This window comes from Typopeltis vanoorti, chromosome 20, assembly GCF_054136105.1.
Source record: "Typopeltis vanoorti isolate ZY-2024b chromosome 20, IOZ_Tvanoo_1.0, whole genome shotgun sequence".
Lineage (NCBI taxonomy): Eukaryota > Metazoa > Arthropoda > Arachnida > Uropygi > Thelyphonidae > Typopeltis > Typopeltis vanoorti.
Window position 1 is genome coordinate 18,003,728 of NC_143568.1, and position 17,989 is coordinate 18,021,716.

General features: G+C 37.1%; 1 protein-coding gene across 2 annotated transcripts in view; it reads right to left on the reverse strand.

Moving 5' to 3' along the window:
• Positions 1-17,989, reverse strand: part of LOC150095260 (E3 ubiquitin-protein ligase rnf146-like) — a 78,115-nt gene that overhangs the window by 53,021 nt on the left and 7,105 nt on the right. The window lies entirely within an intron of this gene.

Consider the following 17,989-nt stretch of genomic DNA (forward strand, 5'->3'; position numbering starts at 1 on the left):
CGCCCAGCAAAACAATCAGTGAGAACATATGCAGTTTAGAGACAAACATTACTGACAGACAACAGATAGCATTGCGTCAAGTTAGTGGAGTAAACAGTGGAGACAGTGGGTTGTGAGGAGTGAAGTGTCCTCCTGCGATGAGCCCTCGACTCCTTGCAGGTATCATGTAATAATAATAAATATAATAAAATTTTATTTCCAACTAGAAAATAGTATCTCATGTAATTAATTTAATAAGTTAAGACTGTCTGTCCTCAATGAAAGTCACTTTGCACAAAGATATTCTCAAAGATATGTCTCTCTGCTGTTAATTTTGAAAGATAAAGTAATTCTAATCTATAACAACCAGTGGCATCATTCATATCTCACCCTTTGTTTTAAGCTTAAGACTACCTGATGTTCACAAGTTAATTTTGAAATAAATGGCTAAGAATTCTCCAATATTTAATTTGGCCAAACAGGTCATCACCATTCTCATACATATTGGAGAAACCAAAAAAAAATAATAATAATAATTAATTCAATAAGATGGATTTTTTCATTTCACTGCCAACTGGAATATAACAAGATGAATTTATATTATTTTTGATGATGATGCACTGCACACCTTAAGTAGGTGTGCAGTTAAAATATAGTATTACCATAAGCTTATTTTCAGATTCACAACATGAATTAGTTTAGTGTAATTATATACATGAAAATTTTATATAATAAAGGAAGGGTTTTTTAATACTGTTATTTCAAAAGGATTATGTTGCAAAGAAGAGTTAGAGGTTAAATCACATAAACATGAAATCATGAGGAGTGAGTCTGGCTCTGAAGTGAGGGTTTACTACTCTGTTATTTTTGTAAATTATTGAATTATTGTTTATGGATAATTTATATAAATTTACCCTTCATTAAGAACAATGAATGAAAGGAAACGGAATCTACTTTTAAGTTTTGTGTGGCAAAGGTAAGAAATCAAAAAGTGTTAAAAAAGAATGTTGTGTCATCAAGTAAAAATATGCAGATAAAGCTTGCTTTCCAATAGAAATGGCTCAAGGAATTCAAGTGGTTGTGCTATAAAGACAAAGCTGCATTTTGGAACTTAAGTAAAATATATCCTAGGCTGCTGAAAATTTAGATTACTACTAGTCCTAACCTAACCTCGTAGTAATCTAGAAAACCTACACTTGTTAGCAATTATTCTGTAGTGGTAATGCATTTGGAGGAAACAGGCAAAAGAAATGGGAATGATGCAGCAACATCAAAAGGCATGTTAAAAGATATACTCCTTAGCTATTAATAAGAATCCAATTTCTCTTAGATTTTAACTTTATTCAAGCAACTGTTATTAATTTTTCAAAAAGAAAACGTGTGCAACTTAGTCAAAAAATGTGGAGAGCATGATAATGAATGCCGTGAAAGAAATGAGAGAAGCTCCACAACTTTTTTACAGGAAATTTTTAAGTAATGTGATTAGCCCTATGTATACAATGGTATTCAACTAATATATTCAAAGAACTATTTTAATCTTCTTTCTTTAGCTTCCAACAGAAACTATCAGGTCAGGTGGATCAAATCTCTCCATTTCTTTCTACCGTCCCAAATTCTTCCTTTATGAACACTGTGCCAATTCAGGTTTCTTTTCTCTGGTCTCCCTCCACCTTTCCATGGTCTTCCTCTTGGTCTCTTCCCCTCAAATTTTATTTGTATGTTGGGAAAAAAAAAAAAAAAAGTAATAGATGGAGAAATAACGCATGTGATAAAAATATTTAGTGAAAATGAATTGAACTGCTAAAGCTGTCAATATATTTGACACATTTACCTAGCCTGAAGGTCTTAAAGATTTTAAAGACTGTAATATCCACATATGCTCCTACAGAATGTGCTCCACTAGAAGACAAAGATGCCTATTATAAAGTTCTTTCTGAAACTGTCACGAACATCCCAGTTCACAACATCACACACATTGGTGTGATTTTAATGTCCAAATTGGTAAAGACATTGCCAATACTACTAAAAACGTGGCTAAATAAACTTATCATGGACATTCTCTTATGAACTTCTGCAATAGCCATAACATGATAATCACCCAAACCAAATTTCCCCATCCAAAAGAAAGAGACTATGAACCTGGGAACCTCCAAATGGTTCTTGTTCCCAAATAGACCACATCCTAATCAATGGAAAGTGGATCATATCGATCAAGAACTGTTGAGCATATAATACGGTTGAACTAAACTCTGACCACAGAATAATAAGTGCCACATTAAACTTTCACTAAAAGTCTCTAAAAATAACAGGCCTAAAAAAGAAACAATACAACTGGGACAAACTAAATAACCCACAATCTTTCCACAGCACATTAGAAGACAATATGGAAAACATTCTTAAAGATCCAGTTAATGAAAAGTATAAGAGTATCATTGAAGCAATAAACATAACATCCAACAAAATTCTTGGAAACAGCAACAAAAAAAGACTCGGAAAAATGGATTACTCCTGAAACAGAAAATTTATACAGATGAAAGAAATAAAGCAAGGAAACTCTACCGCTTAAACAGGAATGAAATAAATAAAGATAAACTAGACATTTTAAATAACAAGGTCAATGAACTAATGATCAGAGACAAAGAAAATCAAATAAATAAATACTGTGAGGAACTTGAAAATTATTATTATTTGACACCTCCGGGGAGTCCATAGACTCATCGAGGAAGGGCACCAGCTCTACAGCTCTCTCCACCACTCAAATCCACCAACTACAACTAACTGCAACTACACCAACACAATCTACCACTGACCACCACCACTAGTTTTTCCACAGACAATCACAAACAGCCATGCACATGGCAGGATTCGAATCCGCAGCCTTTTGGCTGCGGATACTAGAAACACTTTTCAAATGATAAATTATATCTGTCACCACAAAACAAAAAGAAGTGGAAATATTGTCACACATGACAAAAACGGTAGACAGCTATCAGTAAATTCGGACTTGATGAAAGAATTACTTTCAAGAATTACTGAATGTTGATAATCTCCAACAGTCAAGTCAGCTAGCAGACCTGCATCTAACTACTGCTCTACCAATAAATTGTGAAGACTTCACTGAAAAGGAACTAAAAATAGCAATAGATCAAACCAAAGCAGGAAAGTCCCCAGGGATTGATGGAATCAGAGCAGAAGCTTTCAAAAAGGCTGGGCATAATACATATTCCAATCTCCTTGCCATAATGAATCAAGCTTTAAACACTGGAATAATACCTCAACAATGGAAACAAGGCCTTATTGTCCCTATACTCAAAAAGGGCAGTCTTAATAGAATGGATAACTACAGAAGTATTACTTTGCTATCAACCACAGTTAAAATCTACAATAGGATGATCCTCAATAGAAAAGAACCTTACTTAACACCACTTTTAAGAAAAAACCAAGCTGGATTTCTAAAAAAAAACTATGTACAGTAGAACAGGTACATTGCATCAGAAGAATCATAGAAGGTTCACATGATAAAAACTTACCACTCATTTTAACCTTTATAGACTTCAAAAAAAGCCTTTGACTCCATTAATAGAGAAGCAATGTTTAAAATACTCAGCTTCTATGGTCTACCCTTAAAATGCATACAAGCGATCTCAGTGCCTTATAAAGATTACAATGCTACAGTAATCTTTAAAACAGAAACATCTGAATCCTTTCTGGTGACAACAGGAGTCTTGCAAGGTGATGTACTAGCACCTTATTTATTTTTAGTATGGTTGGTTGGTTGGTTTATAGTTTATTTGGCACAAAAACTACAAAGGTCATACTGTGCCATACTAAAGGTTACAACATTAGCATTTACAGAAAAATAGTTTTACAAAGCAGCATCTCTAAGTAAACAGAACTGCTGCAGAGGGCACAGCAACACATAAGGTCAGAGGTTATTACAGTAGTGCAAAAATAGTTAACAATATAAGTTAACACATAATATATGAAACACTAAGCCAAGGAATGCAGTATCTACATATATGTAAGATTATAATAGATGCCTTTATAGCAGTACAAAAATAGGCAAAAAGGGATTATTATACAATAGGCATGGATGAAAATTAAATTTGGCAATGCAGTAGAAACAGAATTTAGAATACATATAAACAGAATTACTAGAAAGTACACAAATAGGTAAGATGTCCTACAGCACTACATGATTATTCGAAAAATAAAGTAGTAAATAAGATGCATACACAAAATGCATGTTAAGTGATGCAATATCTACATATAAACAAAATTACTGCAGAGGTTTCAGTAGTACATAAATAGATAACTATAGGTTAACATATGTATATACAAAACATGTGTCTACATCTAGTAAGATGTAGACACCTGAAACACTAAGCCAAGGAATGCAGTATCTACAAACATTATTATAATAATACTTGAGTCAGAAAGGAATTATTATACAGCATTGATGCATAAAATTTAAGTTTAGCATTATGGTATTTACATATTAACAAAATTACAGCAGGGTGATACAAATATACAAGATCAAGGCTAATTGGTCAGATTTAACATAATGAATAATATGTATGTATAAAAGTTAAGTTAAGCAAAAAAGTATTTACATATAAACAAATTTATGGTCAAATGTGTTTGTACAAATTAATTCTTTCTAAAAAATTAAAAACATCATGCAATTTGCCTGAGTCTGCTAGCATTTCCCTGAGAGTATATGGCTTGGTTAGATAGGTGAAAATTTCATTCCTCTCTCTCTCGTGTAAATTTTTGACAATCTACCAGAATATGATGAATAGTGAGATGTGTGTTGCATTTTTCACATATGGGAGGGTCATCAGTTCTCAGTAAATGAGAATGCGTAAGTTGACTGTGACCTATGCGAAGCCTAGCAAGGACAACCTCCTCCCTTCTCTTTGTACGTTGACTAGAATGCCAGTGTTTTCAGGTTTAATGTTATATAATTTGTTTGTGTTTCTTGCCATGTTAACTCCCACTGAGCAATTAGCTTTGATCTTATAAGGTTGTCTGTAGTCTGTATATGGAACTGTCAAATAGTATGTGGAGAAGGTATGGGCTGATTTAGCAGTTGCATCTGCAGCCACATTTCCTTTGATTCTGATGTGGCTGGGAATCCAGCAGAAATGAACATCGAAATTAAGGATTTTCATTTTGTGAAGCAGGTGTAGCACTTCATAAAGTACTGGATGAGGATTATACATAGGAGAGGAGATAGCCTGTAAAGAGCTCAATGAGTCTGTATAAATTATACACTTTTGGTAGCAGTTTTCTTTTATATGCACAAGTGCAAGCTGAATGGCATGTAACTCTGCTGTATAATTACTGCAGTCTAGTGGGATCTGATTTGAGATAATAATGTCAGGAAACACAGCAGCACAGCCAACAGAGGTGTTAGTTCTTGAACCATCAGTATAGATGGGTAAGAAATCAGCGTGTGCTGCTCTGTGTGCATTAAACAATTGCAGGTAGATGGATGATGGGGTATAAGATTTCTGTAGCTGACAAAGTAAAAGGTTGCTGGATGGTGTGCAAACCTGCCATGGAGGAATGCTGTTATGTTTAGTGTAGCTAATGTTGTCAACATTTATACTAACAGCTTGCACAGTTTCTTTAATATGCATACCAAAAGGATGTATAATAGTTTGACGTGTGTGATATTGAGCTTCCCAATGCAGAGAGAAGATACTATTACATGTAGGGTGATCTGGGAGAGATTTTAATTTTAGGGCGTAATTAAGAGACAACTGTTTTTGTCAAAGTGATAGAGCCGGTTCATTTGCTTCTACATAGAGACTTGGAGTGGGTGAGGTGCGAAAGGACAAGTAGCTATCCGTATACCCTGATGATGGATGGAATCCAACCATCGTAGGTTACTCTGTCTTTCTGAACCAGACTTGGTTCGGAAAGCATAATCCAGCTTTGAACGTATAAGTGCACAATAAAGATGGAGCAATGAAGCTCGATCAGCAACCCACCCAGTAGAGGATAGAGTGCGAAGGAGGTTCCAAGTTCTTTTGCACTTTTCTCTTAGTTGACGAATGTGAGTTTTCTGTCAAAAATGAGTTCCAAGAACTTGGTTTCTGTAGTTACTGGAATAACAGTAGGTCCCATTCTTAGTTCAGGATCTGGGTGATGAGTGCGTTTTCGACAGAAGTGTACACAGACACTTTTTTCTGTTGAAAACCTAAACCCATTATTAAGAGCCCACAGAGAGACATGATCAACTGCTTGCTGAAGTTGTCTTTCAATTACCCTCATGTTACGTGAGTGACAGTAAATTGTGAAGTCATCAACATATAGAGCATTGTCTACAGTGGGAGGAAGCTGTTCAATGATTGAGTTGATTTTAATAGCAAAAAGGGTTACACTTAAGACAGAACCTTGGGGAACATCTTGTTCTTGAAGATATGGTCGAGATAGTGTACTTCCCACTCTGACTTGGAAAGTTCGCCTGGACAGAAAGTTTTTAATAAATATATTGGAAAGAAGACTGTTGCTTTCTAAATACCAGAGAAGTCTGGCATTAACCATTTTCTCTAGTATCTTATAAAGACAGCTGGTCAGAGCAATGGGTTGATAATTATTTGCTTGTGTTGGATCTTTTCCTGGTTTTGGGATAGCAATGACAATTGACTTATGCCAAGAATTTGGAAACTCTTCCTCTGCAAGTATTCTATTGTATAATAAAAGAAGAAGATGGTAGATGTTTTATCATTTCATAATGGATGTCATCAGGTCCTACTGCACCAGGGTGAGATTGTAGGAGAGCTCTTTTTAGTTCCTCCTTGACAAATGGCTGAAGAATGTTGGTAGAAAAATTAAGCCTTTGTTTCTCTTGCTGCTCTTTCAGTATATTAAAAATTCCAGAGAATATGAAGCTGTTGCTGAGATTTTAGCAAAGGTTTCTCCCAAAGTATCTGCAATAGCTTTGGGATCAGCAAGAACATTTCCATTATAGTCTAAGGTGGACAAACAATGTGTACTATATCTGCCTTTCATTTTCCGATTTTATCCCATACAATTTTTGGACTGGTCATTTGATTAATTGATGTAGTAAATTGGATCCATGATTGTTTTTGACTCTGGTGTCTTACAAAACATGCTTTGGCTCGAGCACGCTTGAAAGTTATTAAATTTGATGTGGTTGGGTATCTACGAAATATGCTCCATGCTCTGTGTTGATCTTTTTTGGCTGCCTGACATTCTGGGTTCCACCAAGGCTTTGGATAGACTGGAAATCGAGATGATGTTTTTGGGATGAAGGTTGTTGTTGTTGCCTGGACAATGCATTCTGTTATATATTTTACAGCTTCACTGATAGGTGTTTGACTGATGGCATCAGCATTAAATTTTGCAAGATGAGAGAAAGTGTTCCAGTCAGCCTGGTCCATTTTCCATATAGGTATCCGTGTGGGTGAACATGGTTCCTGTGAAGACATTGTACAAAGAACAGGAAAGTAATCACTTCCATATGTTCTCTTCAACGTCCCACATGAGCAGTGGAAGAATGGAAGGGGAACAGATTGTAAGATCAATTGCAGAATATGAGCAGGTAGGCATATGGAAGAAAGTATTGAGTTTATTATTTAGAAGGGAAAGGTTATTATTATCAAGAATTTTTTCAATGCCTTGACCTCGTCTATTGGTGTTGGCACTACCCCATAGAGTATTGTGACCCTTAAAGTCACCCATCAAAAGTATGGGTTCAGGCAGTTGCGAGATAAGGTTATCATGATCAATTTCATTTAAATCAGCATTTGGTGGTAAATAAATTGAACATACTGTAACAAGGAATCCCACAGAGAAGTGAATCGCTACCGCTTCCAGAGAAGTATTAAGTTGGACCTGATGGAAAGGAGTATGACTGCCCACTAGGATAGCTACTCCTCCATGAGCAGGACCATCTCCAGTTCTATCCTTACGTACAACAGTGAAATTCCTAAAGGTACGGTCCTCGTTGGGTCTTAAGTAAGTTTCCTGTAGACAGAAACAGAAAGGTTTGTGTTTCTGCAACATCTTGATATCGTCAATATTCTGGCAGATGCTACGACAGTTCCATTGTAACAACTTTCCTATTGTTTTGATTTTATTGACTTGTCTGGTTTTTGAGAGGTTGAGGGCTTACCTTCGTCAGATTTATATTTATCCACTGTTTTAGGGAAGTATGGACGGCCAGTGTCCATCTCTTCCTCTGGTAGAGTGTTCAAAACATCAAATGTGTTAGGGTCAGTTGGTATGCTTAGTTTGCTTTCAGTGGGTATCGAGGTATCCATTTTTTTCTGTGTGAGTGTCTGGTGGATTATCTTTGAGTGAAGTCTCCACCATAATTTTTTTGACAGATGAGTTTTTATTAAATGGGATCATTTTTGAAGTTGTCTCTGGAGTAAGGCTATAGGTCTTGTGATTAATGCGCTCAACAGAGAAGTACTTATGATCGTTAAGTTCAGATATGGTGAAATTATCAAATGGTGGAATACACATACATGTTTGAGGTGCTGTTGGCACTTTTTTAATTGTTACTTTTTCAGCATAAGAAGATCGTAGAACAGGTGTATTGGCTAGCTTTTTTTTGCATCCTGATATGTTTTGTTCTGTTTTTATTTTTTGTATCTCTTTTTCATCTTTCCATTTTTGACATGCATGAGAGTATGCTGGATGATCTCCCTGACAGTTGACACATTTAGCTTTTTTTTTCACAGCAAAATTTATTTTCATGTTCTTTACTACCACATGGCGTTTGCACTCTATGGCACTTGACTGCATGAAGAAAGGATTTGGTGGTTCAAATCTAGTCGCCGACTAAAGAAAATTTTTCTAAGCCTTTTTTCGACCGGTTCCTGAGTTAGTCGATCTCTGGCACGGGCTAGTGGGTTTTTCGTCCCATAAACTCAAGAAAATCGACCATCGAACCCACACTATTTTCAGACATTAAAAAAAATACTGTGTTAGGGTTAGGGACCACGAGATGGCGGCACTAGCTTGCCGCCTTCTTCACTGCGTACCGATGAATCTGTGATAGCCTTGAGCCAGCTATCTCTCTGATTGGCTACCAGTGGAGATTGAACTGCCCACTCAGCTTCCAAAGTTAGATAGGGTAAACGGCCATGCCTACTCCTTATATGGGAACAAATAGGCAAGAGCTGATTTTTTTTTTTTTTTTTTTACTACCACATCAAGCACAGGTAGTAGAACCACGACAGGCAGTTTGGGCATGTCTTTTTGCATCCTGATATGTTATGTTTTGTTCTGTTTTTATTTTTTGTATCTCTTTTTCATTTTTCCATTTCTGACATGCACGAGAGTATGCTGGATGATCTCCCTGACAGTTGACACATTTAGCTTTTTTTTTCACAGCAAGATTTATTTTCATGTTCTTTACTACCACATCGAGCACAGGTAGTAGAACCACGACAGGCATTTTGGGCATGTCCATATCTTTGACATTTAAAGCATCTCAGCAGGTTAGGGATGTACATTCTAACAGGACAGCTGAGATACACTGCTTTTACAGGTGTCGGAAGCCTAGGTGTATCAAAAGTAAGGATGATGTTGTTTGTTGAGACCAGGTGACCATCCCTGCATATCAGGATGCGCCTCACACCCGTCACTCCTTGATCTTTAAGCTCTGAACATATCTCCTCATCAGGAACCTCAAGGAGATCCCATTGTCACAATATGCACGAGAGTATGCTGGATGATCTCCCTGACAGTTGACACGTTTAGCTTTTTTTTTCACAGCAAGATTTATTTTCATGTTCTTTACCACCACATCGAGCACAGGTAGTAGAACCACGACAGGCAGTTTGGGCATGTCCATATCTTTTGACATTTAAAGCATCTCAGCGGGTTAGGGATGTACATTCTAAGAGATACCCTGCTTTTACAGATATCCGAGGCCTAGGTGTATCAAAAGTAAGGATGATGTTCTTGGTTGAGACCAGACGACCATCCCTGCGTATCAGGATTCACCTCACACCCGTCACTCCTTGATCTTTAAGCTCTGAACATATCTCATCAGGAACCTCACGGAGATCCCATTGTCACAATATGCACAAGGGTATGTGCATATTGTGACAATGGGATGATCTCCCTGACAGTTGACACCTTTAGCTTTTTTTTCACAGCAAGACTTGTTTTCATGTTCTTTACGACCACATCGAGCACAGGTAGTAGAACCACGACAGGCAGTTTGGGCATGTCCATATCTTTGACATTTAAAACATCTCAGCAGGTTAGGGATGTACATTCTAACAGGACAGCTGAGATACCCTGCTTTTACAGATGTCAGAAGCCTAGGTGTATCAAAAGTAAGGATGATGTTCTTGGTTGAGGCCAGGCGACCATTCCTGCGTATCAGGATGTGCCTCACACTCATCACGCCTTGATCTTTAAGCTCCGAACATATCTCATCAGGAACCTCAAGGAGATCCAATTCCGATATCGCTCCTCTACTGGAACTGAATGTTCTGTGAGGTGTTACTGCAATTTGTATTCCACCCACTGTCGTCGGTCTCAGTAGTTTCTAAGAATGTTGTTTGCACATTGTTTCCACGAGGATATCACCAGAACGCAATTTCTTGACAGTTTTGGGAGATCCTGCCAGTCCTAAACCTTTTTGGATAAAGAAGGGTGACATTTTCCCAATTGGTTTTTCACCTGTTGCATGAATGATTAAAAAGTTTGGTACATTTTTGTTAGTATCCGACATCTTTAGTTTCTTACATCTCTTTCCATATGCTGTGTCTATATTATCAGTACTTGGTTGGGACTTTGTTAGGGTTCCTGAAACATTTGAGGATGAAGAATTCATATTTAAAGAATTTTTAATTAGGCGCCAGAGATCACCACCCAACACGGAGCCACACATGGACACTCACTACCTGGCAAGCAAAGAATGAGTTCAGGAGTGAAATGCCAGGGCTACCTTGGACGCTATACCGGCACTGCAGCAGGTCTAGGATCTCGACCCCAGATCATGGGGCGAGAGACTTATTACAACACCGTTGACCCCTGCAGGCAGCCCACTAGCATTGTTCCTGGCTGGGCCATCCAGGACCACCCGTCTTGCCAAAGCAGAGGCCAAAGTAGTGCAAGACTACCAGAATCCCCCTTTCCGGATGTCCACGGGTCGCACCGCACGGCAAACACGGCGGCAGGGCATTGGATCCCAGTGATGGTAGTCTGGAAAAAGGATAGTGAAAAAGACTCAGGAGAAGTAGAGCAAAGAATATAGGAAGAAAAACAAAGAAAAAGAGGAAGAATGAAAAGGGCTAGTACCATCACTGGGAGATCCCCTCCACTACGAACAGGTGCCACACATGGAGGGGGATTTTTAGTATGCTTAAACTACATCTTCCAGACCATAACATCCACCCACACCATGCAAATAACTGATCTTAGCTTTGCTGACAAGCACAAAAACATCTCACATCTCAGTCTACCAGAAGCACAGGCTAAACTTATTGGTCTGCAGATCAACTTCCAAAAGTCCAAAGTATTCTCAATAGGCTGTGAAAACTTTATACTTCATATCAACAATAAACCCTTAGAAAGAGTAAAGGACATTCAATACTTTTGACTGTACATCAGCAATGCAGAAAATGATATTAGAAAACGTAAACAGTTGGCTCTAGTCTTCCATGACAAACTCTGCCCCATCTGGAAATCTTCATTAATATCATTAAAGACAAAATTAAGACTATACCATGCAACCAGTAGATCCATTTTCTTGTATGGTTCTCAAACCTGGACCAAAAAAAACTACACATCTAATTAACTCCTTTGGAACCACATGTCTCAGACTGATCCTTGGATACACTTGGATGGACCGTGTCAATAATTCTACTGTGCTAAATCTGGCTAAGCAAGAACCACTTGTCAACATAGTCAAAAAACTACAACGCAGATGGCTTGGGTATCAACTCAGACATCCTGAAGTCTCATCCTTTTTTGAATCCCTCATTCTGTACAAACCAGAAGATGGCAATCGCAGTAAAGGAAGACCATGCAAACAATTTTGACAATACATATGTGAAACCGTCAGTAGACTGAACTGTAAAACTCCATCTGACATCTACTGGTTAGTTCAAGATAGAGAGACTTGGAAGACCATAATTTGCAATATTTAATTTTTAATATAAATCTCTTTTCCCTTTTCACATTGTGAATAAACTATGATGATGACTGGCCTGAAGGTCTTAAAGATTTTAAAGTCTTAAAGAAAAATTTAATGAAATAGCAGAATGAGTTCAAAATCGTGAGAAAACATTTAGATACACAAAGTCTTTTTTTTAAAGAAAAAAGAGCAACAAGGAGACAGGTTTCCATTTTTCTAAAAACAGCTTGAAATTGAAGCCATTATACCAGCAAATACTTCATCATCACATGAAGTTTTAGACAAATGAATCTAATAAAAGGAAACTTGAAGTCATCAATGACTACCTCCACTCTGAATAATTTACTGACGATACATATTAATGGTCATTCTCTGCAGGAATTTGCTGCAGATAAATCAGTGGTTAAATGCCTATTTTGGGTAAATGGTAGGGCATACATTTCTTCCATGTAAAGAAAAGGATATTTCTATATCCTTTTTATTTGCAACTTTTTTTTTCTTTTATTTGCTACTACATATTATTATTTTAAAATTTAGTATTATCATCCTCCAAGGATTCAAGGACTCATTAAGTGAGGCCATACATCACTCACACCAGTTGTCAAATTTTCTTAAACTCATTCACACTAGATGCACTCACTACTTCAACAGGCAAACTGTTCTACCCACTCATGGATCTGAGATAGGTAAAACCTAGCTCTTACCCCTTTCTTCACTGCACACGAACTTAACTTCAGTGGACACCCCCCCTTGTCCTCTTATCACCTTCCATATAATGAAAACTTTTATCAAAAGATATCCTATAATGCCTTCTCAAAAGTTTATACGAGGGTAGTCTGAAAAGTTCTCGGCCTAACAATGAAAAAACGAATTTATAATTTCAAAATTATTTTTATTTTTCAACATAATCTCCCTTAAGACCTAATACATTTATTCCTGCGATGCTCCAGCGTCATTTTATTCCATCCCTATAGTGGTTCTCAGTAAGATCTGCAAAATACCCCTCTACAGCTGCAGTCACCTCTTGATTCGAAGAAAAACACTGACCAGAAAGGAAGAGTTTTAGTTTCAGGATGAAAACTAAAACTCTTCCTTCCTAAAAACTAAAAATCATATTTCCTAATGAAAGACGATTTTTTTCTTATGCAAACTGGGTTTTTTCTCACGAATTTTTTCGTCTCGTCTGGTTAAAAGATCGAAATAATATTCTCTGGTTATTGTTTTATCCTTTTCATGATAATTAATAAACAAAATGCATCCCAAAACACCGATGCCATGGCCTGCTGATGGAACTGATGTTGTCTTCTTTGGCACTGAACAACCAGCTTCTGTCTACTGTTTAGACTGCTGTTTGGATTCTGGTGTGTAATGGTGAATCCAAGTTGCATCCATAATAATAAATTGATGCACAAAATCAGTTTTATTCTTGTTAAAATGCTCCAGGCACTGTTTAGAGATTTTCATGCAAGTGCGTTTTTGATCTGCTATGCGCAGCACCCATCTTGCATAAAGCTTTTTCATATGCAATTCTTCATGCACAATATATACTACATGTTCTTTTGCGATGCCTATAGTCTCAACAGTTTCATGCACTTTGACTTGCTGGTCATCCAACACCACATTGTTCATTTGATCAATGATTTCTGGTGTTGTTACACTTTTTGGAAGTCCTTCATGTGGATCATCTTCAAGGTCGGTAAGCCACGTTTAAACTTGGCAGCCCATTTCTTAATTGTCAAAACAAAGGAGAAGAGTGCCCATAAACTTTTATGAACTTTGAAGAAATTTCTTCTGGTGTTAAACCTTCTTTTACAAAGAATTTTATAACCGCACGATACTCAATTTTATCCATTTCAAGGGATACAGACACTTTTGCTTCAGACAGCTGTATTTAACAAACTACTTAATAGAGCCTGTGTAGTTCAGTAGAAGTGGCTTTTGCATTCTACAGCGCTTGACCACATGAAGAAAGGATTTGGTGGTTCAAATCTAGTCACCAACTAGAAGAAATTTTTCTAAGCCTTTTGCCAGCCTGGCTGGCCGAGTGGTTAGCGTGTTCAAATCCCGCCGTGGGCATGGATGTTTGCGATTGTCTGTGGAAATACCAGTGGTGGTCAGCGGTAGATGGCATTGGTGTAGTTGCGGTCAGTTGTAGAGTGGATGCCCTCTCTCAATGAGTCTTTGGACTCCCTAGAGGTGACAAATAATAATAATAGAATTACTTGCAATTTCACATGGATGCTTATGACAGATGTCCCAACTAAGAAAAAAATCTCTTGCCAATAGTGTTGCCATCTATGGTCGAGGCTGAGAACTTTTCAGACCACCCTCTTAGACCTCTATCACATCACCCATCTTTCTTCTGTCTACACTCCACATACTCTCCCAGTCTATATTCATAATCTACATTCCATATTCCCAGATGTCATCTTTGTAACTGTGCTTTGCAGCTTTTCCAAAGCTTCTTTATCCCTTTGGAACCCAGGAGATCAAATCTACGAACAGTAGTCCAGGAGCAGTCGTATTAAGGCTTTGTAAAGAGGCAAAATTAATTCCATATCATTATATGTCATTATTCATTTCAACACTACAATTATCTTCTAAATCCTATTTGCAATTTTTGTTCTAACCTTTGAACTTAAATTTTCTATCTGCCATATCTCTTAGATCTCCAGCCTCATCAGTTACCCCAAGCTTTTAATCCCACTATTTTAATATGCTGTTGGATATTGCATCATATCAAAGTGCATAACTTTACACTTACTAACAGTGAATTGACAGCCATTATTGTTTGCCCACACTTTCAGATTATTCAAATCCCCTTGCAAATTCTGTAATCAGTAGCATCTCTGACTGTACTGCCTATCTTTGTATCATCAACAAACTGAAGATCTCCTGCCAGCCCCTTTCCAATATCATTAATGTATAGACAATGGTTCAAGGACTGATCTCTGGGGCAAACCACAGATTAAATCTGGCAGATTCCCATATACCACTTTCTAATACCTGTCTATCAGCCACCCACTTATTCAAGCCAATAGTTTATATTCCAATCCCATAATCACTTGATGGAACAGCCTTTCACGTGTGGTATCCTATCAAATGACTCAGCAGAGTCCAACAATATCATAGTGTATCCATTCCCTTTATCCAACTCAGCTGTAACATTATAATGTATGAGCAAATTGATCAGACATGACCTCCTTTTAGTAAACCCATGTTGTACCTTGCAAGTATAGCTTCTTTGTGTACCATTTCTGAATGCAAATTCTTATTAACTTCTCTAAAGGATTCAATAATTAGACACATCAGCCTTTGCACCAACTTTGTACAATGGGACTATAATACATTATTTCCAACATTCTCTTGTCCCCCCTCATTCAAAATGCCCTAACCCAAAGCATAGTCAATCCATTCAGCAGATTGATAAATATGCTCCTTGACATTCCGATCACTATTACATCTACTTACTGTAGCTGAATTTGCATATACATCCTCATATTCCTTCCAAGATGATCTAGTTTCCCTGACTCTCTGCAGTTAGTCTTATTCCAATAAATAATTTAAATAATTTGTTACTACTTTTTATTTTTTTGTTATATGTACAACCTGTATAAATAAAAGATAAAAGAATGCAGTATTTCCGTTTTTTAAAATAACAGTCCAATTCTACCTCCCTGTGGTGTACCATGGGGTGTTGGGAATCCTAACCATTATTGGACTTGGACCCAACACCACTAACAGAGCTCTGGCGAACACTTCAGAACCCTGGTCAGGAGAAGTGTATATGCGACCGCAGCAAAGATGCCACTACAACAACAGAAACGGTCCCGGGTCCTGCGCAGCCCACACTTACCTTTCTACAGTGGCGGTAAGCCACCGAGTGAGGCCAGGGGTGCTAAGAATCTTGCAGATGAAAACGGACCACCTCTTAAATCTATGAAAATGGCAATCGGTATCCTCAATACTCAAACTTTGGCAAGAGACTACAGAATAGATTTATTAATCAAAGACCTAACCAATATCAACCTGGATATCGTGCTAATGAATGAAACAAAAAGATTGAAAGAACTAACAGCAAGATGGTACAATGGCTCACAGATACTCCTCGGAGCATCCTCAAACAATGGCAAACAAAGCGGAGTGGGCTTCATTGTTAAATCTAAGCTCACCAAGTCAATCCTTTCTTGTAACATCATATCTAAAAGAATAGGTGTACTCTTAATTGGAATAGAGAACAATATACCAATAAGATTAATATCCTGCTATGCTCCAACATTTGTAGCTGATAACCAAGAAATAGAAAATTTTTACATGAATCTCAAACAGGCATTAAATTACAAGTCAACATTCACATTCGTTGGTGGTGACTTTAATGCCAAAATACCATGTGGAAAATAAAATAAAAGGTTTATAGGACCACATGCCTGGGAGAAAGAAATAGAAGAGGAGAGAGATTAGCTGAATTTGCTGCAGCTGAACAACTCTTTATCACGAGCACTTTTTTCAACAAATGCCCAAGAAGATGAACTTGGCAATCACTAAATGGGGACACAAAAAAATGAAATTGACTACATTTTAACAGACTGTAAACGACTGGTACAAAATGTTGGTACAATAGGCGAAACATACTTTAACATAGATTCTGACCACAGACACCTCAGAGCCATTATAAGAATAGACCACAGAAAAGAACAACATATCAGGGCAACATCAAACCACAAAAGACAACCCAAACAAATAGACTACCACAAGTTCAGGAAGTACATAGAAGAGACCGAATGGACTATTAAGAACTGTTACATAAATGATGACTATATTGACTTTATTAATAAATTCAACGAGTGCGAGAAAAAAATCAGACATTCCTGTGAAACAAAAGAAAAGAGAACGACTCTCACCTCAAACTATAGAACTACTGAAAAATAGAAAAGAACTGCAGAAATCTCAAGAAAATTTTCTAGAATACAAAATTATCTGTAAGTTACTAAGGAAAAGAATTCCAGAAGACTACGAAGCTTTCAGGATACAAAAACTAAGAGAAGCAGTGCAGACAAAAACCAGCTTGAAAAAAAAAAAAAAAAAAATAGAGAAAGACTTAAATTTTAAACAGTCAATTCCATCTGCTTTACAAGATCAAAATGGAGAAAAACATACTAATAGAAAAAGGATAGAAGAAATTGTGCAGAATTTTTATAATGATCTCTATGCAACTAAGTGCCAAGCTTAAGAACCTATCATTGCAAAACCAAGCAATATACCAGATGTACTTCCAGAAGAAATAGAACATGCCCGTAAGAAAATGAGTACAGGTAACCTCAGGACTTGATCATGTGGTACTTCAAAGAAAGAAAGATTCCAGAGGAATGGAAGACCTCAAAAACCATACTTCTATTCAAACAAGGGAACAAGGAAGACATAAAAACTATCGTCCAATCTGTCTACTCTCACATATATAAAATCATGAACAGAGTAATAGTAAACAGAATCCAAAACACTCTTGAAGACAACTCCAGTAGAGAGCAGGCAGGATTCAGAAGAGGCTTCTCCACAATAGATCATATCCAGGTCATTTCACAACTAACAGAAAAATGCAGAGAATACCGAATCCCTCTATGTTTCCTCTTTATTGATTTTAAAAAAGCATTTGATACCATAAAACATAATGCAGTGATCAGTGCCTTAGTGGAAATAAATGTGGACCCTACTTACATCTACATGATAAAAGAAATTAACAAAAATCAGACCACACAAATAACCCTATTTGATCAATCTATAAATATAGATATAAAGAGAGGGGGAGTCCATCAAGGTGATGTGATCTCCCCATATCTATTTACCAGCACTTTAGAATACATTCTGAAAAAAATA